Genomic DNA, 17351 nt, shown 5'->3' on the forward strand with positions numbered 1-17351 from the left:
GTAAGGATTTTAGTTTGAATTGTTTTTCACAATCGAGCGTGTCTGGTACAAAAAATCATGTGACTTTTCAACTTTGTTCTTTTCAATAAACATTTGGAACAAAAGTGTTTTTGAAATGTTCACAATTCCTCCACAGTTTTCAACCATCTCCAGCAGTAAGGAAATACCGTAACATGACCATATGCATTGCATATGTGTGGCCATGTGTGATATGACAGGTCATGAACAGCTATAGATATTGACACATTTTTCAGTAACATTGCCATGGCTTCCTTTGACCTGCCCCCTTCATCTGTTCTCAGTAGGATCAGAAGAACCGAACTGCTGTTTTGAACAAGCTATATCCTATATACATAGCTTGTTTGAACAAACAAAAGAAATGGGAAAACTCTGTTGAGAGGAGAAAATGCCAGGAGGTTGGGGTGGTTGCAAAGTTTCTGAAGTGCAGACCGTGCGTCAGTGGAGCAATGATTTTATATTAGAGGTCGGTGATGTTCTGCAGGCCACAACACACAAAGCAAGAAGTGGCGCATGTTTTATCAATTGCGCTTCAAGATCTGGTTACTTCCAGGCACAGACACCCCACACGCTGCACAAAACCAATCACATTGCCTTGGAGAGAGTGCAGGCGAGCGATACAGCCTTGAAGAGCTGATCTGCCAGGGGCATCTCTTCCATCCATCCAATATCTTGTCTTGTGCCGTTGTCTTTCTAGCCCACTAGCCTGATGGCTCTCTGGGATTTTGGAATTCCCAGGAGACCCTGCTAATTTGCTCTTTGTCCTGATGAAAAGTGAAGCTTTTCAGCACAGTAGCGACTGTTACTAGTTGGTTAATACACTGCCATTGGCATAAATTACTAAACTCAACCCCTAGAGCACAGATACAGCTGCAGAGGAAGAAAGGATCTCAATAGCAGATGTATACGTAGGCTGGCATTGCTAATAACCTGCTTAAAAGTTGGACATGAGACAGCAACCACTGCTTGTGTGGTATTTCCATTGCCTAGCTGTATAGCAAATACAATGAGCTGAATCCTTAGCTGTGCTCAGTAAACACTGGGGGCTGGCTGAGGACAGAGGAGGCAAATAGAGGCTGCTTGTATGGCACCCACATCCTGGGGCTGGATTTCTACCTACCCTGTGCCCAGTGTCATTGAGAGTAGCCTCAAGACTGTTCTAAACTATGTTTCCTTTAAATGGCCACTACAAGACCTGGGGATTGCTGGCAGGCAGCATGTTCTGACCATTCTCCAAAATCCCCTCTGGACTGATGGGCCGGGGAAGTGGTATCATGGAACCAGCAACACTGGTTCTGCACTAACTGGTGATCTTCTCACTCCAGAACAGTGCAAAGGGGCTGAGTTTAGGACCAGACTCTGGCCCAGTAACTCCACCTGAGGATGGACTTAGGGCTAGTGTAATTAACATTGCTCCTTTGAAGCCAACAGAGCTACATGGATTTACACCAGCATAGGATCTGGCCCTTACTCCTAATGGAAGCCTTATACATTACACCCTCTATGACTCCTTTCATTCTAGCCCTACTTGGTCTCTGCTTGGCCCTTACTATTATCCTTTTCCTCTGCCCCACCCTACCTTGAGGATCATGGTTCTACCACTGTTACAGGACCAAAGATCCAAGGAGTTAGTTACTAAACCAAGGACATCATTACAAGTGCTGTTTAGGGGAGATTGTTTCACTGTCTCTTCTCCAAGCACGTGCTTTTCTGCCAGAAAGTGGGACTTTTATTGTGAAGCGAGCCCCATAACATATCACACAAACAAAGCAGAGTTTGGGCTGTGCCTTGTGTCTCTCCTAGCATTCCTTGCCATGTCTGCTAAATATCAGATACTGGGGTTTAAGCACATGTGGGCTCCCACCCAACTCATCCTCCCCCCAGCTTGCTTCTGCAGCGAAATCGACTCAAAGGGCCAAATTTGAGTCTGCTTGTGTTTCCCCCGCTTGAAATTAATTTGGACTTCAGTGCACTTGGCCTATGGTCCTGAGTCTGTGACCTCACAAATCATTCCCATAGCAACAGACTGCAATATCACAAAGAGAAGGTTATGGGCTCTGGGCCTGATCCAAAGCCTATTGAAGTCAATGGAAAGACTCCCACTAATGTCAAAGACATTGGATCCTGAGCTGTGAACATGTGAAACTTGCACCCCGCCCCGCACGGATGCAAAGATATTATTTGCACCCTGCCCCGCACGGATCCTCAGGGCAGTTTGGTGCACCTTTGAAGGCTGTTCTGCCAGTAGCTCCAGATGCCATGATATCTAATGATCACAGACTGTCATAGGGAAGCCCCCTGTTTCCTGGTCACATACTTTGTGATGTACGAATCTTGACACATACTAATGTAGCCTAAGTGGCTAGAGCATGCACTGTGGGTCAGAGGAGCTGTCTTCTATACCCAGCTTGGCCTGCCCCTTGCCATGTCTCAGTTTCCCCATCTGTAAAATGGGGATATTCATAGATTCATAGATTCTAGGACTGGAAGGGACCTCGAGAGGTCATCGAGTCCAGTCCCCTGCCCTCATGGCAGGACCAAATACTGTCTAGACCATCCTGGATAGACATTTATCTAACCTACTCTTAAATATCTCCAGAAACAGAGATTCCACAATCTCCCTAGGCAATTTATTCCAGTGTTTAACCACCCTGACAGTTAGGAACTTTTTCCTAATGTCCAACCTAAACCTCCCTTGCTGCAGTTTAAGCCCATTGCTTCTTGTTCTATCCTTAGCAGTTAAGGTGAACAAGTTTTCTCCCTCCTCTTTATGACATCCTTTTAGATACCTGAAAACTGCTATCATGTCCCCTCTCAGTCTTCTCTTTTCCAAACTAAACAAACCCAATTCTTTCTGCCTTCCTTCATCAGTCATGATACTGACCTCCTTTGAAAAACCCTATGAGATGTACTAAAGAAAAGTGCTCTGTAAGAGCCAGGTATTATTACCAACATCAAAACAGTTCTGCTATCAAATACCTGCAGCGAACTTTCTGCACATGAGCTATGCACCAAGAATTACTTGGCAAATAATTCTGAATTACAAATGTATTTCAGAGAATTTGCAAACAGAAAAAAGAAGAGCAAATCTGACGTATAAATAATCTGTCATGAACTATTCACCCATTGCTATTCCTGACACATCTTTAAGAAACTAATAACTAGTACCATTGTTCAGGAAGAATGAGATTACACTACACTTCTGTGGCATGATGTGATCCTTCCTAATTGATTTTGGACGCTGACTTATAATGTACAGCAGATATCTGGGAACAGCAATCATTTTAACATGTAATCATCCTGGTCTGTTACTCAAATGAGCTACTCCTTCGACAGTATTTTGATAACTCCTGACATAAAAGATGAGTGTGTATGCGTAAGACAAGATTTTCAAGAGTGACTGGCGAGTTTGTGCAATTCAACTCTTGAGTGTCCATCTAGGAACACTTTAAAAGGGACCCTTTAGAGTGTCTTGAAACGGAGCACCCAAAATCATGAGTTGCTTTTGAAAAAATTGGCTTTGATATCATTGTCAGCAGAGATCAGTTAAACTTTCTGATCAGCACAGATGGCCTTAGAACCATCTGTTATTTTATTTCATACAACTTCCAAAGCGCTTTCGGTCCAGGACTGCCTGTTTGCTCTGTGTTTGTAGAGTGCCTAGTATACTGGGGTGCTGGGCCATAACTGGAGCTCTATAGTGCTACTGCAATAAAAATAGATACATTGTGAATACCAGTGATATATTTGCATAGCATTCAGCTGGTTAAACTAACCTAGGAAATTCAAAGTAGAGGCCTATTTTAAAGCACTGACAGCTCATTTAACTTTGAATTTCCGGGTCTTTGCCACTGATGGTGCAGTTTGGGTAGGTTTTTATTTTAAATACCAAACCACTCTTCTTTTTCAAATCTCTAGACTATGGATTACCCAACACACTTTGAAGACACGCAGAGCGGCAGCTAAACTGCACCGAATGGTATTTAGGTGGTGTGGTTTGAAAGGGGTTTAAAGCATCCCTTTGTGCTGCCCTGAACTGTTGTGTCCCAGCTTTATGCTCACCAGTCCCTTTGCACCAGGCTGTAATGAGCACAAGTGTCTGAAAAGACTGCATAGCACAGGGGCATCCTGGCCACACCCCTTTTCCTGTGGCCACGTCTCCTTGAGGTAAAAGCACCACTTGCCTTGTCTACACTTAGGGTGACCAGACAGCAAGTGTGAAAAATCGGGACGGGGGGGGGGGGGGGTTAATAGGAGCCTATATAAGAAAAAGACCCCAAAATCGGGACTGTCCCTATAAAATCGGGATATCTGGTCACCCTATCTACACTAAGATTTACATTGAGATAGCGATCTTGTAAAAAATGCACCTTCTTTCCTCGAAAAGATACATCCCCACAGGCAACAGTCATAGGACCTCAGTTAGGCCTCATCTACATGGGAAAGTTGCATCAATAACTTAAGGTGTACATTTCAACAGATATTGTTAAACTGGTTCAAACATCCATGTGGACATTCTTATTTCAGTGCAAATTGAATGGGAACAGGTTTTGCTTAAACCACAACTCGTCGTCTGAAAGGAGGGCCCACACAGGGGGTTAAGCTATGTTGGCATGTAAGTTAAACTGGTGCAACTCAATCTTCTGGATGTGGGAAATACCTGGTGAGCCCAGTCCCCAGCTAGTAGTGATCCCCCTAAATGTCAGTCTGTGAGCAACATCAGCCGAAGGGAACAGGTTCTGCTCCCTGCAACTAGCGTTGGCATTAGTAATTAGTAATTAGTCTGCCTTCGTGAAGGTGCTTAGGACCCAGTCCTTTCCCTCGCTGTAGAGTCTGGATTTCATGCTCCCAGCCTGGATCACTCCATGAAAACTGTGCTGTGGTGGATAAACTGAGCAAAGCAGCAGGGATGAGAGTTTAAAGAGCTCTTCAGCTGCACACTAGCTGAACTTATACGAAGAAAGCTGTTGCCAGGTTAACTCCTAGAATACTCAGCTTCTGCCCTGAGGACAAATAATCAACCGAAGGATAAACTCACCGAAGTGCTGACACAACGTTAACTCTAGAAGAGCACTCACAGCGCGGCTGTCATGCAGGGCCAGTATGAAATTCCATTGTGATTGACACTCCACAAGCACATCATTTGTTACCACTCTCACTCTCACCCCTGCTTTTCACTTCAAGGGACAGAACCTGCAGCAGCGCAGCACGCTGGGCTCTCCTTCAATCTGATTTCCATTCGAGCAACCTCCTTGGAGGATTGACTCACGTTGCTTGACATAAAGCACCATCTTGCTGGGCTTGTGTGAGGAAATATCATCAGAGCGTTGTCTAACTCAGTATTTTTGGCAGTCCTTATTCTGTGCATTACAGTGTAGGTTTCTAGCCAAAGTCTCTGCCTTTTCACAGTCATTTTATAACCGTCTGATATATCCCTCTCTTAGCCGATTTGAAATGGCTAGATAGAGTACAAAATGGTGCCAGGATTGTAGTAAATCTGACCTGCTTGGAATTACTTTAATGTATGAACTGTAACCACCCCTCTCTTTTCTTCCACGTTATTACTAATTCACTTCAAAGTGACTCCAATATTGGCTACAGCGAAATAGGATTTCAGCATCATACACAGTGGATGAGACACACAGAAGTCCTATTATGGGAGTTCCCCATGTTTATGGGAGTTCTGTGCTTCATCCACCTCTGATAGCCCTAACACCTAGAGCTGTGAAAAAATGTTCACAATGAAACATGAGACCAGACAAAATTGGCCTCAGTTTGAGTTTGGTTACAAGTGCGGAAAGTCAGATGAAGTTCATGAAGAGATCTGGAAACTAGTTTCATGAAGCTTTTTCGTGAACCTGGATCTAGTTTCGACCAAACCTGGCCAACCATTTTCTAGAAAACTTGGACTGATCTGTAGTTTTGAATGGAGAAATCGTGCAAAATTAATGGTTTTGATAGTAACCCAGGGGGCAAACTTAGGTGGTTTCCTCTGAGTTTAGCTTTTAGGTTCTGAATTCGTTCCAAACCGAAGTTCAAGTCAAAATTCAGGATAGCGCATACCCATGTGGAGTTGCAAAACCACCTGAATCAAGACCAAGCTCTTCAGACCTGGGACTATAAATACAGAAGCACAGTAGCACCTCCATAGTTAAGGGTGGGTTGAATTTTGCTTCACTATGTTTGAGTACAACACCTAGCCCAATGAAGCCCCCTACTGGGAGCCACAGTCTCGTTTGTACGTGTCACAGAATGAGCACTCAGCAGAAGAAGAAGCGGGTGCTGTGGGGCAGGGTTGAGGTGCATTGGCAGAGCAGGGAGAGTAGCCTCCCCACAGGACATCTGGCTCATGCCTTGCTCTAATGAACAGTGAGTGAATTCACTCAAAAAGTGAAGAGAGAAGGGGAAGGGGAGTGAAGCCAGGCTCCTCTAGTCAGCATTAAGAAAAGATTTCACAGCCAGAACTTTTTCCTCAGAGTGACCTAAAAGCTCTCCTCACTTTCCTCTAAAAACCCCCTTAGTTTGATGGGCAAAGGCTTAGGAATAATGAGAGAACAGTGGCGTAAATGCCATTAAAAATCACTTCCTCATACTGCTCCTTTGCCAGAGTATACCTAATAAAGCTTATTTTGTTGGCGCCCTCAGTAATTCATGGCCAAGATCTTTCGCCTGCTGAATGAGGGCCAAGTCACTCTATACAATTATTTTGTTAAGAGAGAAGCTATTTTATTTGAGAAGCTTTAGGGCCAGATTGTGACTGGCCCTTGTGCCAGTCCACGTAACAGGAATGGAAAAGGAAGAGTTGTCCAGTGGTTAGGGGGGCGAGCCTGGAATTTGGGAGACCTGGGTTCATTCCCTGCTCTGCCACAGACTTCCTGTGGGATTGTGGGTAAGTCACTCTGTGCCTCAATTCCCCATCTGTAAAATGGGCCAGTAGTATTTCCCTACCTCACACAGGCTTGGGGAAGATAAAATAGGATTCAGATGCTCCGATACTATGGTAATGGGGACTATGTAAGTACTTTAGAGTTGGGAGGGAGCAGAAGATGTTGCAAAGAGCTATGTCCTCTGGTCCCTGTGCTCATGGGAGCACAGAGATCACTATTTCCATGCAGAGTCTGGGGCAGATGTTACCCACACAGGAGGAAGCCACCAGTCCAAAGGGTGGTGCTCCCCACCTATTGCATTGCACTAGGCTGCTCAGAGACTCCCTCAGTGGCTGCACTGCTCCATGTTGCCTCTGGCTCACGGTCGATCCTTGCAGGGTAGTTGTTAGAAACAGTAAGAAAGGGGCATTTTCAACACAGTAACTTGCGCAACAATGTTGGCCAGCATTAGTGATCTCTTTTGACTGCCCCTTGTAAGCAGGTTTCCTGCCATGTTCCCAACACATGCTTGTTGTGCAATGGGATTTGTGTAAAATCTACTCTTCCCCCCCCCCATGTTTCCCTGTTTTGTATTAGGCCTTGTACACAGTGCTTATAAACCTGTACTTGTGAAGGGAATTCATGCAGAGTGGCTCTAGAAGGCAGGTTACCAAAGCCTGCCTCTTACTGACATAGCTCCTTAGAAACAATAAGAGAAGTAAATTGCAGATACAGTCTCACCTTGAGAGTTCCCTTTTACTTAAGTTTCTAACAAGCCAGAGCCTGCACCACTGTGGTGTCTACCCTTGGACATCCTTTAAAGGTATCTGGTTGCATCATAAAAGGGTGCACTAGAGAACTGTCTGTGATTGAGCTAATGGGTTTATGATGGAGCTATCAGGTCTCTTAATGGTTAATTTCTGCTGTGTTGTTCTTTGTGTTATGAATTATTTAAACAGCCAGGTTTTCCCCACGACTCCTTAATTTGCAAGCGCATCCGATTGGGGCATACAAATAGGTCGATTTTGTATGTGTATCATGGATGCACTCAATTGTGTGGTTGCATTTAAGGTGGCTGCCTGAAAATTTGGCCAATTGTAGCAGAGGTGTCTTATGAAAGTATTCTTCAACTATCCAAATGATCAAGGCAATGTTCTCTGCAGAGCAGCACTTACAAAAAGGAATTGATAGAGTCGTTTTCAGTGTGTTACACAAATGACCTAAGAGATAGGTGGCTCCCATGCATTGTCAGAGGCATTAGCAGCATCTTTTTCTAGATGCAGAAATTCAGTTGCTCCAATAACTTGCTTATTAAATCATCCTTGTTGTTGTATCCTCCACCACAAATGACCATGGGCCAGGACTATAAATCCAGAGGGAAGATCACCAGCCACAGAGCTGTTGGTCTGGTGGATGCTGAAGTAGTCATATTTGGCCTGCGCACCCACATGAAGAAATCTCACTATGGTAGGTACAATTTATTCCATAGAAGGAAGAAGATATTGGTGAAAGTCGGAGAGAAGTAAGAGACAGAGGAGGTATTTATTTCGGATGATATTAGCAAATAGAGCAAGTAGCAGGGCATTTTGCTACAGTGATCTTACTGAGCCAGCTGATTCAGTGCACTAATCTGTGGTTAAGCCTTCTTATTATGTGACACTTTCCCTTATGCTGTAACCTTGTCTATTACCTAGCTGATGCGTTACCAATTCTGGGTGAAAACTGACTTGTGGTACTGGGAGCCAGTGTGTACACATTTGCACCATTCGAGTCCAACACTGGAGCTGCCTGGGGAAGCCTTGGGAGCAGCCATGCAGGGGTGTCTGTGCAACCTCAGTTGCTGTGCAAAGGGTGTCCCCTGTTAGCCCAACATTGGCTAGAACGAAGGTCAGCAATAGGGTGGGTCTGGAGCAGATCCGGGCAGGTAGCCTGGGATCCATACTGTGTGGATCCCATTGTCCCACACGCCCCATAGCTGGCATGCAGGGGGAGGCTGCTGCAACCAGACCAGTCCACAGGCAGGAAGGGCAGTGGCTTCACTGCAGCCTTCCATCCTATCCTCATATTGGGGAGGATGGATTCCACCTTCCCAGTCTAGCTGCACTTGATACACCTAGAACCTGACTGCTTGAGCTTTGAGGGTGAACTTAGGTTTGACGCAGAGATAACAATATTCAACATAACCAGTAAAGGATGCTGAGAGTCATCAGAGGCCGCTTCCACTCCCACAGAAGCCAATGGCAAAACTCCCCTTGACTTCAGTGGAAGCAGGATTAAGCTCTTGAGGAATTATTTATTTCAAGTAAACGCCCTGTTTCTTTACGGCTGGTCTTTGGGGTTGTTCACTGTAAGCTATGGTTCTCCACTATTCCTAGGATGAAAGGTGCTCTACAAATGATGAACTAAATATTGAAATAAATCAATAATAAAGCAAGATACAACTTCATTTAACAAGCAAACCAGGCTAATTTTAAACAAAGTCAAATACAATACAATATAAAAAGGGACAAAGTTACTTGTGTTATATTAATATCCAGTTCCATCAGCCATTGGAAATATTGGTCAGTGGTGGTGGTGTAGCCCTCCAAGCCAGTTATGGGGCAGGGTGGGCAATGGGACCCACACAGTAGCCAGGGGGGAGAGTTTAAATCCTGATTACGCCTAAGAAAGTTGGCAGGGACACTATGGAATGCTTCATCCTAATCAAAAGATTTTTTTTAAATGCTGTCACCATTCATATCGAGGTTACATTTATAAGAATAATTTATAAAGGGTTAACTCATGATTACTAGATGTTTAAACATGTTACAGATATTTGCATGTGTTATTGATGGTTATAAGCAACCAGCAACGTATTCTCACCTACTGGAATCTAGAATCACCTGTAATAACTGAGTAGCCATTTATTAATCATGTAGTAACTCTTTAAAATTACATGGATTAAAAATGTATAAAGTGTGACCAAAAATCCTTTAATTCCTGTAAGAAAAAAGGAGATAAGGAATGCTAGTTGTGAGTGAGATGATCAGAATTTGCGCGCGCACACGCACACACACACACACCAATTTAAAGAAGGGGTAGGCGATGCATTGCCTTCCACAAAAGGAATGAGTTCAGATATGGCCTGGGACATAAGTAACAATGAGCTCATTTTCCTCGTAAGCTCCTTGATATTGATTGATGATTTTTTTTAAATAGAATTGTTTCTCTTTAACTGCTCTGGTCTTGTAAGAAGAAATAACTGGAACTCTGAGCTACAGAAACTCTGCCTGCTGCCTAATTCGACATTTAGGGGTGAGAAATTATATTTTGTAATCTGTTTCTTTAGCGAATCAAATTTAGTGTGAGTGTTTTGTTTTATTTGCTTAGTAATCTGCTTTGTTCTGTTTGCTATCTCTTATAATCACTTAAAATCTGCCTTTTATAGTTAATAAATTTGTTTTGTTTATTATTAAACCCAGTTTGTGCAATTTCTAACTGGGGGGCGGGGCAAGAAGTTGTGCATATCTCTCTTCACATTGAGGGAGAGGGCAAATTTTTATGAGCTTGCGCTGTGCTAATCTTTCTATACAGCGCAAGACAGTATTATTTTGGGTTTACTCCCCAAAAGGGGTGTGTACATAAGTGCTGGGAGAGTCCTCTCACACAGAGCTGATTTCAGTCTGTGTCTGCAGGGGTGTGGCCCTACTTGTGTGTGTGCTGCAAGAGGCCGGAGAGCCTAATTCAGCAAAACAGGGAGAGGGAATCCAGGCTGGTGGAGCAGGAGTGGCTCAGTGAAACCCCAGTACATCAAGTGGCATCCCAGAAGGTGGGTCCAACCCGTCACAGAGGTAAGACTCCTGGGGTTTGGTGAGGGGCTTTGGACTCATGGGATTAGGTGAGACCTTGTGGGCTTTGTGAGCTGAGGTTAGACCTTGTGTCCCTCAGAAGCTGAGGTCATCACCCTGCTACACTCTGTCCCCCCACGTTAGGCTGAGCAGAGCCTACCCCATTACGGGTTATATGGCAGGAGCCCTGTCACCCCTGCACTGGAACCAATTAAATGCCCGGTATAGGAGGGTATGGGAGATGGGTGAGTAGTGCTTCTCCCGTGTTAACGTTTAATAAAAGTTGCAGCCTGACACTTAATTCCATGCATGTCTCTCCTCATTTCACCGCTGTGCCCACAGCAACCAGAGTTTGTGCCAGTAGCCCAGTCAATTGTGCTGGTGCAAGTCCTGGTTTACACCACCATAACGTGTACAACAGAGGTTTGCACCAGTTTAGTTACATCAGTGTATCTACATTGGTGACCATAGGACTACATTTTGGTCCTAAAATAGACTAAAGCTATGCAGCATTTTTCATACAATCTAAGGCACTTTTCCAACCATCCGCCGAGTTAGTGATGGTGTCATAAACCACCAAATTAGACTACATTTAAGTTTTAATGTTAAAGTGTGTGGGCTTATCTGCACTGAGGATTTTCGCACCAATGCAAAAATAGATGTTACACTGACTTGCACTGGTACTGTGCAACTAAGAGTCTGCATTAGTGCCGCTATAGTTGTGTAACATCTGTAGCGCAGACAGACTGTGACAACAGTACTGGAACAGCAGTGAACACGATGACAATGTACGGGTTTGCTGTTTCTCAGAGAGTAACAAACTGTTGCCAATTCTCGCAATATTATAACTCCTCTCAGGACATTTTGTTGTTTTTCTTAAAGCCTCAGCTCCTGGAGTCAAGTGATTATGTGAGAATTTCAATTTTTGTGTTAAAGGAGGAAGTTTGTAGTCTCCATGGTTGCAGAGAAAAGATAGAAGACATGGACCTAAAAAGCTTCCACACCAGAAAGCAAATAAAAAGAACCCAAACTTCAATTTTTTGGCACCTGGCTCAAACCCCAAACTTGGAAAGTCATGAAATATTCTGACAGAGTCCACTGTGATCTGCATCATCTAGGCAGATTACAGCTCGATTCATGACACAAGCTACCCCCAAGGCAATGCATTTCAAGAAATAAGGAGTTCTAACTAGCAAGAGGCCTTTCATTTCCATTAAATGTCCAGAGCCTCCCAGTCCAGATGGAGTGCTCTCTTCAGCAAAACCTATCTAAACTGGGAACGAACTAGTGTCAGTCAAAAACAACCAGCTGTTTTTCATGGGAAACTTTGGAGAAAAAAAAAGTTTCCTTGTGAAAGACAGCTGACTGTTTCAAAGTGAAAATTTGAGACATTGTGGTAGAGACAAACTTTTGTTTTTGAAAACTGAAACAACAGGAGCATGGTGGAAGAAGCTGGTTATATGAAAACGTAACCCGCCTCCCCTGAATTTCCCTGGCCACTGCCACGAATACAAATTTCCAGTTAGGAGATTCCATGAACAAGGACACCACAAAGCAGTATTTCTGTACATTTTACAGCCCGTTGATGCTGCCTGAGGCACCTGAGCGTAACTTCAAATCAGGCCCTGTAAGGTGATGCTTAGGCCTCTTCGTACTCACGGAGGTATTTTACTGTCCCAGTGACAATACCTCTGGAAGCAGCTGTCAACACATAGGTCCCCTCTCCATTGTACTGTGGGCAGTGGCTCAACACCAACCATTACCACCCTTCAGCACGGGACCCAAAGTTGGTACAAGCTTCTCACTTATTGGTCGAATCCACTTCTTCCTCCAACCCTGAATCTTTTGTGAAAGGCCAGAGCACAAAGGTAAGCACAATGACAATGTTTAAGGCAGTCCCAGACACATTTATCCTGGTGTTTACTGAACGGTCACTGAATTAAGGCTCACATGGAAAACTCAAGGAAAGGAAAGTGGAGAAAATAGGATAAATGCAGCTTAATTTCCATGTGACCCAAGGTCTTCACCCAGCACATTCCTGTACTCAGTATGTGCATGCAAACAACCATGTTGTGTGTTTGAGTCAGCCAGAATGACCCTTGAACAGAGAAGGGCTGTGTATAAGACTTATCAAATCCCAGAGCACTCCCTTGTGGCATAATGTGCCATTGCAGCCAGTCTGCCTCAGCTTCCCCACCCTGCTCTTCAGTCTACTCCAGCCACAGATATGACGTGACTCACTGGCCAAGCCACTTTGCAGAGTTCATTCCCTTCCGGGATAACTGAGCCCTTTAGACAAAGGATAATGAAAGCACAAAGCAAAGGAATCTTCAGTGCAGCTGGGCTCAGCATCCAGACCCCTTCATCAGAACATAGGAACGGCCAGACTGGGTCAGACTGAAGGTCTGATAGCTAGATAGCCCAGTATCCTGTCCTCTGACAGTGGCCAATGCCAGGTGCTCCACAGGGAATGAACAGAACAGGTAATCATCAAGTGACCCATTCCTTGTTGCCCATTCCCAGCTTCTGGCAAACAGAGGCTAGGAGCATCATCCCTGCCCATCCTGGCTAATAGCCATTGATGGACTTATCCTCCATGAATTTATCTAGTTCTTTTTTGAACCCTGTTATAGCCTTGGCCTTGCAACATCCTCTAGCAAGGAGTTCTACAGGTTGACTGTGCATTGTGTGGAAAAAAAATACTTCCTTTTGTTTGTTTTAAACCTACTGCCTATTAATTTCATTTGGGGCCCCGTAGTTCTTGTGTTATGAGAAGGAGTAAATAACACTTCCTTATTTACTTTCTCCGCACCAGTCATGATTTTAAAGACTATCATATCCCCCCTTAGTTGTCTCTTTTCCAAGCTGAAAAGTCCCAGTCATATTAATCTCTCCTCATACGGAAGTTGTTCCATACCCCTGGTCATTTTTGTTGCCCTTTTCTGAACCTTTTCCAATGCCAATATATCTTTTTTGCGATGGGGTGACCACATCTGCACGTGGTATTCAAGATGTGGGTGTACCATGGATTTATACAGAGGCAATATGATTCTGTCTGATTATCTATCCCTTTCTTAATGATTCCAACACTTGCTTTTGACTCCTGTTGCACATTGAGTAGAGGTTTTCAGAGATCTAGCCAACTTCCAGAGAAGGTCATTATAAGTGAGTCCCAGCTGCAGTTGCCTGTTTCAACCCCCCACCAACAGCTACCTGGGCTTTGGTCAACCCCACAATCCAGCGCAGGCCCATTCTCCTACACAGGGCTCTGGCCAGCAGAGTACTCAGGCAGTTCCTGGCCCTGAACCAGCCTTATTGCCCACCCATCCTTGCCGGAGCAATTGTCCGCTCTCCTCCCTAGTCAGCCTCAACTGCTTGGCTTTCCTCCTCTTAAGGCCAAACCCACATGCAGAGGTAGCAGGCTGGGGCTAACTGAACAGGGCTGACTGGCCCTTAGAGAGGCAGGCCAGGCCAGCCCATAATTACAGGCTGCCTGTTCTGTCTCGGTTAGTATTGGAGGGATTGTCAACACTATGAGCGAGAATAGATCTCACCCCCACTGCAGAAAGCACCAGAGCCAGCCCTGGGCATTGTACTTCTCCCTTATGTCCAGCTCTGGTCAGCCTTAGACATGCCATTACAGCTACCTAGATGACAATGAGTTCTCTGTGTTGTGGCGATTGGCTCTACAGATGGCACGCAGCCTGCAACTTTATCTACTTCCCTGAGGTCAAGTAATTCCTCATGTCAAATGGCCAGACAGAACAGCTGGGAAACTTTTGCCTATCGTTGCTCTGTATCAGCTCTTATCCATTGTTGGGTGTTGGTGTCATTTTTGAAGCTTGCTGGGATTAGAACCGGTTTTAGCCATTTTTTTGGCTGGACTCTAATATGACAATGAGCGTGCGTGCAGGTCTGGAGGGAGGGAGGTGGAACAACTGGGCTCCTGTGAGCTTCAAAGTGCTGATTCAGGAGACCACAAGCTTAACAAAAGGGAAGAAAAAAAGTTAGTGTTATCAAAGGCTGGCTGGCTTGCAGCAGAAACGAATCCAGGGGAGGATGAGCTGTCTGAGTGTTGACTTTATAAGGAGATGTCGGAAGGGTTCAGTCTGGAATGCTGTGCTGCTTTTCAGTACTGCTAGGATATAATTATTACCAGATTTGTTTTTGCGGGATTCACATTCCTAACTCTTTCCCCCGCCCCATCCCCCACTAAGGAAGCTGCCCCTCGACTCCTGCCATGTGCTGCAAACCCCGCTGGGGAATGCACATTTCCATGGGTAATAGTGTGGGAGAAATAATGTAACCAGCCTAGTGAGATCACCGTCATCTTCCGGAAACCAACCCCCTGCAGAACTGCGTTTCCATTACTGTATGCCAGGGGCTTTCACACTGGAGGAGCTTCCTTCCTTGGACACTGTGCCAAAGTCGTGTGCATACTGCATTCCAGACAGGGGCCATGGTGCAAATAACTACCCACCCACGGGGGGCAATAAACCTCTCTCCCTGGACTGTTTTAGACACACATAGAACAGGAGGGAATCTTGCTTCAGTTCTGACGTTTGAGCTGATGGGCAAACAGACAGACTGCTTACATGAGTTGGCACAAATGCAGATAGTATAAATACTGGAGTCCTGCCCTCAAGTGTGAATGAGCTGAGCTGAGCGTGTGATCTGAAGGGGAACAGAAGTTTGGCCCTAACTTGTACTGGCAATAACTGCTCCCCACAGGGCTGCTGTCTGGCCAGGGAATGCTCCCCTCCCACTCCTGATGTGTCCCCGATATACCCTCTTGCCAAGGGGCAGCATAATGGCTATGCTGTTTGCCATCCAGGGACCCTACATGTACATGCGGGAAACCCCCAGCTATGGCAGCTTTCCAGGAGTGGCACAAATGACTGGGGCTGAGGATCTGGCTTGTAACCCCATTGGTCTCCTCCAGATAAAGCCTGTGATGTTTCCAGGTCATTTCCATCCTTCGTAATTAAAACGTTGAACTCTGCGGATGTTGTTTCCAAGAAGTGCCTTTGGTCTGAATCCTAGAACGACTATCTCCTGCTTCCCCGCCCCACCCCCCAGCTTTTCCAACATGTTTACCGTGTGAAAAAAATGAAGGGGTAGGGATGGGGGCGTAGGATTGTCTGTGGTAGCTGCATTGGGCAATACGGAAGAGGGTCCCGGCTCTATGCCAAGTCAGGTTATGTAACCGTCTCTAAAGCAGGGCTCAAGATATTGCTTGAAAAGAACTGGATAGGATTTCACACAATATGAAGCACATGTACAGCAAATAAAGCTGCTTATGCCATTTTTTTTCCCTATGGGAACTCTCCAAGTGTTCCAAAAGAATGAAAAAGTTTCTTCCACATCCTCCCCCCCACTTCATATGACTCCAGTTTGAAGTGGATCATCCCTCTGCCTCTGATTTGTAAGAGGCACAGAGGGCTCAGGATAGAGGAACAATTACAACCCGGGAACCTCTACCTGCTCTGCAAGTCCCCACAGAGAGGGCTACCAGTCAGGCCTGCTCTAAGGGGAACGTTCCTAGGGATAAGAGGGCTGTTCAGTCTCCAGGGCCAGTCATGCTCTCTGTTAAGCCCACCAAAAACAGGCTGGTTTCATGAGAGCTATTCGTTGTGTTGTGGTAGCATGCAGAGGTTAAACTTTCAGGCCAAGATCAGCGCTATTGTGCAAGTCACTGGGCATACTAGAGCTGGTTGGAAAAGCTTTATTGTCTGTGAGAAATTTAAAAATCCTCAAAATTTCATTTTTATAGGAAATGGCCAAGTTTGAGAACCATTTTTTTTTCAGTGTTTGAGAAGCCCAAAAAAGCTAGGTTTGGGTTTTCCAAAAACATTTTTGCTTCTTTGCTACAACCTCCCCTCCCCCAATGTACATTCATGAGGAAATTCCAATTTGTAAGCTTCCATTTTGCTAAAAAGCCATTTTTTAGCAAAAAGGGTTTTGCTTAAACATTTTTGGCCTGCTCTACTGGGTGCACATATAACAAAGAGCATCTCCATTCCACAGAGCACCAGAGACAATGGGTGGATACAACTTGCAAACGGGGGAAGGCAAAGGGAACCACCAGGTAACAGTGAGACTACTTAGATTAGTGTAACAAACTGAGGTCATCCATCCAGTAGAAGCTGATCTATGACCAAGAACTCATTTCATATAAGCCACTGAACAGCTATTCAGTGGTAATGACCTACCTGAGCATGGGGTGAAAGGGTCACTCTCTCAACCCCACTTCCATGTGCGCCAACAAAGGTACAAATGACTTTTATGGCCACCTATTTCCTCCCACCCCCCTCAGCTGAAGGTGGGAAGGGCCCTCTTGTTGTACAAAGGGTGGGTGAGGGAGATATATGGATCCTACAGAGCATGCATCCCCATATCCGTGCCTGAAGAACATGATCATATCCCTTCCACTGCATAGTTCCCTAGCACAAAGCCAAATCATGGGGCTGGGCTCAAAATAGACCATTTCCCCTTTAGTACAAGAACCAATTGCCAGATATATTTTTTCTTTTTTAAAAGTAAAGACCAAGCTCCATCCACATGGCTCATGGAGAAGAAATTTTAATTTAAGAAATGCATCTGTACTTTGAGTGTAACTGGCGGTCATTACATTTTTTGG

At 45.0% G+C, this 17351-nt stretch overlaps 1 long non-coding RNA gene across 3 annotated transcripts in view; it reads left to right on the top strand.

Moving 5' to 3' along the window:
• Nucleotides 1–17351, top strand: part of LOC122174620 (uncharacterized) — an 89963-nt gene that overhangs the window by 20027 nt on the left and 52585 nt on the right. For 2 of the 3 annotated variants that reach the window (XR_010595577.1, XR_010595578.1), the window contains exons 2-3: nucleotides 10083–10178; nucleotides 10559–10714. The exons of the other annotated variant lie outside the window; for it this stretch is intronic. This is a non-coding gene — a long non-coding RNA (uncharacterized LOC122174620). The remainder of the gene's footprint in view (nucleotides 1–10082; nucleotides 10179–10558; nucleotides 10715–17351) is intronic. 3 annotated transcript variants of the gene reach the window in all.

Source organism: Chrysemys picta, unplaced genomic scaffold (genome assembly GCF_011386835.1).
Source record: "Chrysemys picta bellii isolate R12L10 unplaced genomic scaffold, ASM1138683v2 scaf143, whole genome shotgun sequence".
Taxonomy (NCBI): domain Eukaryota; kingdom Metazoa; phylum Chordata; order Testudines; family Emydidae; genus Chrysemys; species Chrysemys picta.